The following is an 11,068-nucleotide window of genomic DNA, read 5'->3' as shown; positions in this document are numbered from 1 at the left end:
AATATTTTAACCAATAAATTAGACACTATATTTCGAGTATCATATTATATCCATACCATGAAATTACATGATAATTAATTACTTAAATTGATGGGATAGCATTGGAGTGTTCAAAATAAAGCAATTTTATATATTGGAGAGAAATGTTGTAACGTCCCAACTTAGATTTTGGTATCATTTCCAGCTACGTACGTTTATTTATGTGGTATATTTTAACTAATTTTCTATGTCTACTGTGTATTACAAAGCAAAATCGAGAATTTCAGCTCTGCAAAGTCAAAAAATAAAGCTCTCCAATTCACTAATCTATCTCGCTGTCCAATTCAAAAAATAAATCAAAATGTTTTACTCATAGAAATTGACAGCAATCCGATTATTGAGATTGATCAACAACATTTTGCTAAAGATCAAATAGTAATACTACTCACTGATTTTTTAAATAATTTAGAAAAATGCTGCGCATCAGCCGCTTATTCGAACGCACACTCCACACCTTTGCTGTCAAACCGGGTTCACTAGTAAGTGAACTAGTTCTTGCCCTAACCCCCAAACGAGCATCTCTCACTCCCGCGCCCCTCCCCCTTGCCCTCTGCCCTAACCTCTTCCCCTCCATCTCAGTCCCTTACCGCTCCCCCTTCATCTCTGCCCTAACACCCGCCCCTCCCCCCCCTTTCTTAACCCTCCCATATGTCTGGTAAGAGTTGATCTTTCCCTCCTATCTGCGTAGCCAAATCGGCCCTTCTGAGTTGATCTTCCCCTCCTGTCTAAATCTCGAGCCCTCTCTCCCTATCTCACTTTCGTAGACCTCTCTCCCTAACTTGTTTATTTTTTCTCTGTGGCTGATCACTTTTCTAACAATCTCTTTATATATATATATATATATCTTGAAGTTAAACTCCACTTGGAGAAGTATTTATCGAGAAAAATAGACCAACGAAGTGTTGTTTGATTTCATTGTCATAATCTCCAATCTCTAAATGGCCTCATAATACTCTCCATTTCTCCTTCTCTCCACTTCACGAGGGTAGCTTTTTGCACCTTTATCTGGCTTCTTCTGGATTACGGACATCACACTACAACCTAATAGCAGAAGCTTTTTGCAGTTAATCCAATCAATTTGATCCAAACTAACGAGAAGAAAACGAATTTTGTATGTAATTCCCAAAGCCACACTTCACCGTTGTCTTCTTCTATTAATTTCTTAAGATTTATTTGACGATTCTTTGAGTTATGATGTTTTGAGACTAACTTCAATATTTAATTTTCTTTGTTATTAAACCTAGATAGCCTCTGAATTCACTGTCGTAAGAATACGATTACTATTTATACTGTGTGCTGTGTTTGAAAGTCTATTTCATTGTTGTGAAGATCACATTTATTAATGCTGTTCAGCTCCAAAATGCCAAATACTGCTCTCAAAGCACTGGCGAAAAAGTGCCTTTCCTAGTCTCATGCTTTTGATTTCTATCCATTGTGATCGCTGATAGTAATCCCTTTGTTCACTTGGAATTGCCGATAATCATAGAAATTTGAGGATATGATTAAAAAATCCCCAATTAGTTGTTTTTACTCACAACGGTAGTAAATACAAGTACATTGTTGATGTTATAAGATTCGCATTATTTACTGTCTGATGCTAAATTATTTAGGTCTGCGTGCAAAAATTAGTTATTAAAACTCTGTTTCTTACTTGAATTGTAGATTCGAGAGAATGGTATGCAGTTCGTTCAATCAACGCCTGAATTTTGGGGAGTTGAAAGTTTTAGTTTATTTAAGATAAACAAGATTGGAAGAGAAAGAAGCCATAAATTTGGAATCCCTGCCCCTCATTTCCATAGCCAATTAATCAAAAGGCACACCAATTGATCATTAGGTGAATTTCAAAGGGAGGGAAGAAAATTGCTGACTGATTATTATTCGAGACTCTACAACTAGATAAAGAAAAAGCTCAAGCAATCCCATTTTAGATTCTTCAGTCACGCTAATTTGGCTCCATTGAATTTGTTCATATTCCCTTTTAGCGTGGGATATTTGGCTGCTCCTGGATAATTGTGGCGGAACCCATACTTAACCACTTATTTTGAAAGATGCAAATGCAATGATAGGTATTGAATTGAATAACCAGAGCTTTCTTTTAATAATGATTGGTCGTATTTTTCCCCATGAATCTGTACTAGAAACTTATCTGCTGCCAAGCTCTTCTTTAGTTACTTAAGTTATGCTAAAATGTAGAATTGTATTACATCTTGGAAGGGGAGGGTTTTTCATCCACCATCAATGGCTATTATATGTGCTGCAAACATTTGTCTCTTTACTGGTATACGTAATGCTGTCGTGATTGATACGTTGAATGTTGTGGATTTTCCTTCTTTCTCTCTCACTACTCGGCATTCCCTCTTATAAATGTTACATGGTGAGATCTCTTTGATTATTATCAATGGTTATATGGCTGAATGTTATTTCCCTGCTTAATGAACTAAACTCCTAATTTTTTTTTCCTTTGTTGATTATTGTTATAGAGTCTGAGTTTGGTTCCCATCCCATTGTGGAATAATGGATAGTTGACTCTCTTTGGATCTACATCTTGTGTGATGCTTACAATGCACTTCATAATATAGTTACTGTTGCAGCATCTGATTTACTGCAAGAACCCAAAGGAGCAAAAGGCTATTATAATTATTATCCTTATGGCTCCCATATATGCAATTGACTCATTTGTGGGTTTGTTAGATATCCAGGGAAGCAAAGCATTCTTGGTTGAAGAAGGAAAAGTGAAAATTATTGTGTTTGTACTGGGTTATCACAATTGTATTAGTTTTGGCTTGGTTCAAATAAATTGTATGTAAATTTACACGTTGTATGGAGTAAAGCGTTTTTAAATAGATTAAGTGTAATTGTACTCCCCTTATGTTTTGGTTATGATGTACAAAAGGGGTATATGTAGGTTCATTAAATTAACCTGTATAATAAAAGGTTGAGTTTAACAAATAGCTTGAGCACAAGGTTTGATCTCTTGAAATCTGAAGCCAATCAAATTATAATTTATAATTGATCTACACACTTGGTAGTGGAGTTGTGGATCTTAATCTACATGGCTCTTATGGATCTTCTTGCAGCTAATTTTATACGTCAAATTCTTAATAACACAACAGACAGCATATAAAATGCAGCACTAAAATCAACAACAATATAAGGTCTTGAGTACTGAAAGGTGAAAACTTCCACAGAAAGCTTAACAACTTTGATTGGTTCAAACTTAAAGCTCTGAATACAACTACCTGCCATTGTATACTAAAACATATCTTAAATCAAGGATGGAAAGCAAATTGAGCCTTTTCATCCCCGTTGTAGATTAATTAGTACCACAAAAATCTGGCCATGAAGGTGAAGTATCAGAAACATGTCTAGATTTTCCGTCATGATGGTCATGAAGGAAACAACCATATGGAGACAAATATCACCAAAATAGTTGCCAAATTTCCTCATCATTCTCACACGGAATTAACATACAATATTCATCTACATAATAGAAAATCATGGTATTCTCTCTCTCAATATATATAGAGATCAGTGCATGCTTAGCAACCACATAGGGTGCTAAAGTTTTTTTCTTTACAGATTCTCTTTAAGCAATAAAAAGATCATAAAGATGACTTCAGGTGTTGTGATGTGTTTTCCTTTTGCAGACTGACATTGCTTCTATTTTGTTAAGAAGCCATTGGCTATATCAGATTTTTTTCGGGGTCAAATTGAGGTGATGTTCCTTCTATATATTATACTTTGCAAGAGACTTGTAATCAGAAAGAGCATGTAGTTATCAATTCAACTATTCATGCTTTTTTCTAAACATTCTTTAGTCATGAAAGTACTCATAAATAATTTTATTATTTTTTCTCCCCCCTGAATGCAGGCCTCAGCTCCCTTTACTTTGATAACACATCAAACAACCTGCTTAACCAGCAGTCTGTAAGTACCCATGTTTCTTGAAGCATAATCTCTAGATCTATAAATGATGATAAAAATTGTTCTAGAAATATGGAGAAAGAAACTGCATATTTCCCAAAGACCCCGGATAGGTATGCTTTATTGGATCTCTCACCTCTTTAAAAGCAAGTAGAGGGGGCTTTGCCATTGGAAAGCATCTTATGAACTTAAATATTCATAAAGAAAAGCATTGAAACAACAAGGTTCTCAGCTTTATAAAATACAAATATTCATAAAGAAAAGCACGCTCCACTTCTTCACTAACTTGTTTAGTGGCATACATAAGAAACATCAAAAGCATTACACCTCAATATGGGACAATTTCACTATCAAGCATGTCAGCCAACTGGCACAGACACTTCTTCTAAGAAGTTGTGACTGTCTGTTTAACAAGACAACACAACAAAAAATCTTTTGAGTATGAATTTCAAAGATTCACGGTAAAACTAGAGGCAGAGGCCCTATGTCCTGCCTTAATAATTGTGATAATTTATTTTATGCGGCTTATGGACCAAATAATTCCCTCACCAACCATCTTACCTCATTCATTCAATTCTGTACTTTTAACTATTTTGGACAAGAATTTGGAGTGTTGTTCAAAGGCCAAAATAAAGAAATATGGGTGCTTCCCCACTCAAATAGTGCAATAAAAGTTAGGAGACCTACTAGACAACCTCCCCTCCCTCGCAACCTCCGCACAGGGCATCTATGTGAGTCCATTTTTCTATTATTTATTTATTTTTTAATGATATAAAAGGTGGGTTCCTTCTTTTAATTTTAGATTTCCCCCATCGTCCCCCCCCCTCCCCCATCGTCCCCCCCCCCCCCCCCCCCCAACCCCAACGTCCCACCCCTCCACCATCATTACCCCCCAGCGTCCCACCCCCTTGCCATCATCCCCCCTCCCGAGCGTTCTCTTATGTACGGATTCATCACACAGGCCGCGGTGTTGCTTCTCACTGCTTGTCTTCCAAATGGCGCTATCCGAGACTGCCGATTTTGCTCTTTACCGACCGAAGGGTTTATGGTTTTCTCTCCATTCCGTTTTCGTTTCCCACCATCCCGTATATTGTGTGTTTTTGTGTTTATTGAATCTGCGGCTTTTGTGTTTTTTGGATCTGTGTTTTTTTATATTATAATAGTTGCTGATTTTGGGTGAGAAACTTTCATTGTTGGATCTGTGTTTTTTGAGTCTTTCTTCTTCCCCTGAATAATCTCATTCACTGTGTGTAGCTTTATTTCACAGCACATAAACCAGAACTTGTGTTGTGCAAAATTACCGTGGTACTCTACCAGCGTAGAGTTCGTAGCCAGATAAGATGCATTATTGGCACTCTTTCCGTGCAAATTTCTTGATTTTAGCTTTCAACCTTTGGATTAAAAACTAATTTTAATGCATTAGCAGCTAATCTTAAAACAGCAAGACTTTGCTCAAAGAGTAGATATATATATATATATCTGTGTGTGTATAGCAAGATATTGCTCAGAAAAATAAGTAAATAAAAAACATGAATTCTTATAAAATTGTCACCAAGGATCATGATTATTTTCATTTTCATTTTGCTTGAAATTGCGGATGTGATTCAACTCTTAGCAAGGGAGATGAATTATATCATGTAGTGTAAAATAGATAGCATTTTATAATTCTATAGTTAAAATTCATGGGTGCTTTTTATATTTTGTGAAAGTGAGTAGATGAGAATGAAAATTATTTTTTTGGATAAAAATTTGTTAGATATTTTTGGTATTAGATTCTTGGAATGTTATTTTGGTTTTTTGTCACAAAATTAAAGACCAAGAACTTAGCATTGATACAAATGGTATTAGAAATTATGACATTGATCACAAATATGAAACATAGAAAAATATTCCACCATTAAAGAATGAATAATAATGTGGTTGAAGAGGCACATGGTTAGATTTAATTTATAGATATGAAAGGTTAATATGGGCCACTCTCCAAATTCGATGGTTTAATTAATTTGAATCCATACTACCTAGTATGTGACGAAGTATGTCCCCGAGTGTGTACGTGCCACTGTGAATTTGCATTACTGTTAGTGTTATATATTAGTAAATATGAGTTTTTTTTTTTAACGGATTGAGGCTACAAATATATACGTAGTTGTTACTGTATGTGTTATTGTCATGCCTTTTTTTCCCCTTTGTTGATACATGTATATACAATGAAGCTTCAACATGCAAAGACACTAGAAGTTCAAATGCCTGCTTTCCAACGAGAGGTGTTGATGCTCACTTGATAATGCATATTTTATGGAACTATGTCCCTGCAGCTGACAAATTTGAAGTTGAATAATTTTGAGATGTTTGAATTTGTAGTGTAATCTGTATTATTGTATCCAACCTTGGTGTAATTATTTTGATTTTACGAATAGAGGGATGTGAATGCATGGCTTTATGAATATGAGTTCGAGAATTATTTGCCACTACAAATTTCCAGTTGATGAGTGTAGTTTTGAATGTTAAGAGTGATGGATGTAATTTTTCTTGTACACGTTTTGGAATACTTCTACAGATTTGATGAATGTAATTTTTGTAATGTATTTGCTTATGCTAGGTGCTGAAAATGATTGAATACATGTGGATATTTGAGACTATATTGTATCCTGCAAAGCAAAAACTAGAGAATATGCAATACATATATTGTCTCAACTCCTCACACACCTCTCCGTTCCTGCTGCTTCCTCATACATAATACTTCGGATAGGCATAAAATTTCCTTCCAAACATTTTGTCCGTGCGGGAGATCTTTAATAGTGCTTTCAAGCAACACCAACTTGTTGATTCCATTTCAAGCGCATCAACTGCACTTGATGATGATTGATTTGATGCCTTAGGTGATCTACATTTAAGTAGATTTTATGATCGTGTAAACTTTTAAATGGACTACTTGCAGATGATTGACTCAATGGCAATTTTCTTCTTAAGTAAATAACCTATTAATAACACAGGACAGACACAAGCGCATATAGCATACATGTGAATGAATAAAATAAATGTTGGAGAAATATTTCAAAAGGTCCAATACCATTTGCCATATTAGCTAGTCAGGGTAAGAGTGCATTATTAATCATGCTGTCAAGGCCGTATGATCTCATGCATTTATTGGAAAATATTGTAACAAGTGAAAATTTTCCATTCAACAAGAAAACTAATACTTGTTGTAATAACCAAACAGAATAGAAAATAACCAAACCCCAAGAAGGGTTGGTAATAACACAAAATTTTATTTGGGGGTAATCCTTAATAAAAGTAAAAAGAATTTTTATAAAGTGCATAAATTTGGGCAACCAAAATTAGCATGGCATGTCTGATCCAGAAAAAGGAAAAGGAAATAATGGTCAAAGTAAGTTGAAGGAGCATTAAGTGGCCTAAATCAAGATGAAGGGTCAAGCTAGTGAAGAGAATGGTCCATTGATTTACTAAGACGAGGGGACAAAAAAAATAGAAAGGAAAAAAGAATGAGGTCTAATAAAGCTAGGGCTATATTATGAAATGATGTAGCTTTGGAGTTTTGGAAGCCATATGCCTTAAGGTACACCTCACAGAATAATTAGTTCAAGAGTAACATACCCACTAAGGAATGTTTGCTTAATAGGCAATAATAGTCAGTTTGCTTTTTAGATAATTATTAACTTAGGGGAATAATTATGTCTCCACCCTGTAGCTTTATCATACATTGCCTCTCCTTTCCACTTCATCCCCACATAAAAAGAAAGAATATCAATATTTTTGTTTGCCAAGAAAAGAATCTTTGGACTCGAGGTGGTGCTTAGGTTGGAGTTAGAATTTTCACAGTTTCTTAGAACCAAAGATTCAATGGGAGTTTGAACAGATCCTTCGAATATGATAATTTGTGATGGGAAACTTAACAATTGTTGGCATATGCAACTATTAATCTTTCTAATCTTCAAGCTGCCCGCCCACCTTCAAGATGGCAAAAAATCGACAATTCTAGGCTTTACATCAATTTGATTGGTTAGAGTTTGATGCAGATGCAGTGCAGTCAGCAATGGTACTAATACTCTACTTAAATTTCAGTACCATTGCAGTGCAGACATTGAACCCTTAATTCATAAATTCATGATATGCAATAATAATTCCTTGAAATTCACAAATCAACAAATTACTTCAACAAAACAATCACAAAATCTACATCAGTAGTCTATTTCAACAACACAACTAGTTGTATACTAGAAATCACAAAAAAAATCAACCAGTCGCAATAAATCAACACAACCACTAGCAATAAATCAGTGTACACGCAAAAAAATTACAAGAAATCTTCCAAAAATCAACCTTTTGGAAAAAATGCCTTACGTGTGTAACCGTGCAATTTGGGTTGGTGTACGTGTGGGAGATCTGGGTTGACTCACATCATTTGGAGGCAAATTTGGGTTGAGGGGGAGAGATTTGTTGCTGGGCCAGGGGCATCGACGTACTGAGGGGCGTCGCTAGCTAGGGTCAGTGAAGGGCTTGTTTTCAGGGTGATGGAGAAGGGGAGAAGAGAAGGGAGAAGTGGCTGGGGTGCTCTTTGTTGGGGTGCTGGAGAAGGGGAGAAGAACAAAGCGAAGTGAGAGAAGCCTAAAGAATTCAGAAGAAATCAACAAACGGTGATGTGGCCAAGGAACCGGGTTCGCGGCGTTCGCCACATCAGGAGTGTGGGGTGCGACCCGAAGACCGGAGGATGAGTAGAAGACAAAATAAATACTGATGCATATTGAGGACCATTTGACATACATAAATGTGGTATTTTTTTGGTGAAAATTCATGTACATCTCAACAACACCTGAACGACCATTCAAGTGCACATTTTTAATTGAGACTCAATAATCACTAAATGGAAGAAAGCTAAAAAAAAAAAAAGTGGGTCAATAGCCAATGGTGCATTGACTTCTTAAGACTACTCTTGTCATTCATCACAGTTCCAACACTAATTTCTTCTGCAAATTGCTGAAAAGAACACAAATGAACAGATCATTTTCGAGAGTACCCATAGTGTCACAATTCTTAAACAGCATATCTAGTTGCTTATACTGTAATCATGTTAATAAAAAAGACTAGCTATACTCACCTTCAAACTGCAAAGGTGAAATGCTATGATGCCATCCAAAAAAGTATACTATCACAGAGACAGAGCACCTAGATCTACTGAGGATAGTAAAGATGGATGGCATTTAGGTGGCACACCACATCCATCACAGGTTGTTGGCCTGTGGTCAAGAATACTAGAACCAGCCACTTGGCTCAGCGATAAAATTGTTTGGTCACAACTAACGCTCTATCTAGGACCATTCTACAATATCACAAGGCATGGGAATCTTCACCTTTCACTAGAGCCATATCTACTGTTAAGCACTGGCTCACAGCTCAAATACCTAACAATGTTTTTGAAACTTCAACCTTTAATAAAATACTAATATGATGATCCAATGTAAACGTCTTGCTTTGAAATGGCACTATTGTTAAGAACAAGACAAAGTGCAGTGCCCCCTTGTACTTACCACAAGGCTCAAGTACTCATGAGGATCTTAAAAAAATGCAACATGACATAAAAATTTGAAGTATAGATAAGAACTAGCATAGTTTGGGTTCCCAGCAAAACCCACAAGGGTTTCTGATGCAAATGGCAAGAGTCTGAGCCTATGGGTAGACGAGACTATTTCATTCTAATGGGGGAAGCCATGCTACAAACAAGATAGATTTAGGACTTTCAACAATAGATGTTGTAAAGGGGCATTTGCAATGATAAAACAGATATAGTAGCCATCTCTATCCCCAAAGCCGCAATACCCATCTCACAAAACCCAAAATAAGCTCCAAAATTCACCTCTCTCAGTATATAAGCAAAACTCAATGATGCGGAAGGAAAAATGGTATTGGTTACCTACGAATTTGAGTAGACGACAGTGCTAGGTAGAGGGAGGAGAGAGCGTGGGGCGGCGCTGGACAAACCGAGGAGTGACCAAGGGGCAGCTCTGGACAGAGGGAGGGGCATCGCGGGGTGACGTTGGGCAGGCAGAGGGCGGGGTGACGTGACTCGGGTGGGTAGAGGAGGCTCGGGGGTGGAGAGAGAATTCAAAAATGGGCGATGCTGAGGAGGGGAGACGCCACTCAGGTGGGCAGATGAGGTGATGGGTGGAGAGGAGAAGAGCAAATTCGAAAAGAAAAATGCCTCTTCTTCCATGAGCATTTCAATGGAGGGAAAATTTAAAAATAAAAAATAAAAAGTAAAATTACAAGTCAGGTGTGGGGTGTAGATAGGGAACATTGGCTAATCCGTAGAACTACTCATCCTCATGTAGTTTGGTGAGTACTCTTTATAGACACCCATGAAACAAAATAACAAAATAATTTTGTCTAAAGTATCCAATTCGAGTTAAAATTTGACATGAAACACCTCAGTCCCCACTTTTGGAATATGGATAACTCATTTAAAGTGGGTAGAATATTTATATACTTTTTAAAAAAAAAAAAAAAACACCTAAAAGTGTGATTTAAAATGTATGACTATCTAAATATCCTCACTTGCGTGGAAGGAATACCAAATCCTACATTAGTTAGTCAATGAAATAGAACTTTATAAGTATAAGCAAACTTTCAATGTATTGAAATATAGCAAGAATGTTAAAGATTGGCTACCCTGTCAACGTCATACATTTGTAGGTATGACGTCCAAATGTCTCCCATAGTCCCCAACTTACACAACCTTATGCCTTTATTAGGATGTCATATTCCTTTACAAAACCATATTACTTTTTTAGGTATGACGTACAAATTAATATTCAAACCAAGCCAATGCAAATAATATGTTGCACATATTAACTATGACTTGGTTGTTGTTAAGTTACAGGTGAATGGGTAGCTAAGTGGCAAGGTAGAGGCGCATCAAGTTAAAGAGTAATACCAAAGATTTGCCAACGCCCAACTTAATGTTTATCGACAAGCTGCAACATTTGGGTGGGCTTACTGGACCTTGGAAACATCAACAACCATTGGAGTTTGGAGTGGATGATCAGGAATGGTTATAACTAAAGCTGTTCACCTATATTATGCTGATGAT

General features: G+C 36.5%; 2 long non-coding RNA genes across 2 annotated transcripts; both read left to right on the top strand.

Moving 5' to 3' along the window:
- Positions 1-579: 579 nt before the first annotated feature.
- On the top strand, positions 580-4,016 carry LOC122309962. Its single transcript, XR_006242577.1, has 3 exons — positions 580-1,150; positions 3,687-3,754; positions 3,911-4,016. It is a non-coding gene; the product is annotated as an uncharacterized LOC122309962 (long non-coding RNA).
- An 803-nt stretch (positions 4,017-4,819) lies between these two features.
- LOC122309963 lies at positions 4,820-6,431 on the top strand. The gene is made up of 2 exons (XR_006242578.1): positions 4,820-5,011; positions 6,177-6,431. It is a non-coding gene; the product is annotated as an uncharacterized LOC122309963 (long non-coding RNA).
- Positions 6,432-11,068: the final 4,637 nt, after the last annotated feature.

This window comes from Carya illinoinensis, chromosome 5 (assembly GCF_018687715.1).
Source record: "Carya illinoinensis cultivar Pawnee chromosome 5, C.illinoinensisPawnee_v1, whole genome shotgun sequence".
Taxonomy (NCBI): Eukaryota; Viridiplantae; Streptophyta; class Magnoliopsida; order Fagales; family Juglandaceae; genus Carya; species Carya illinoinensis.
Note: the sequence above shows the minus strand (reverse complement) of the source record. Positions and strands in the feature narration are given on the sequence as shown.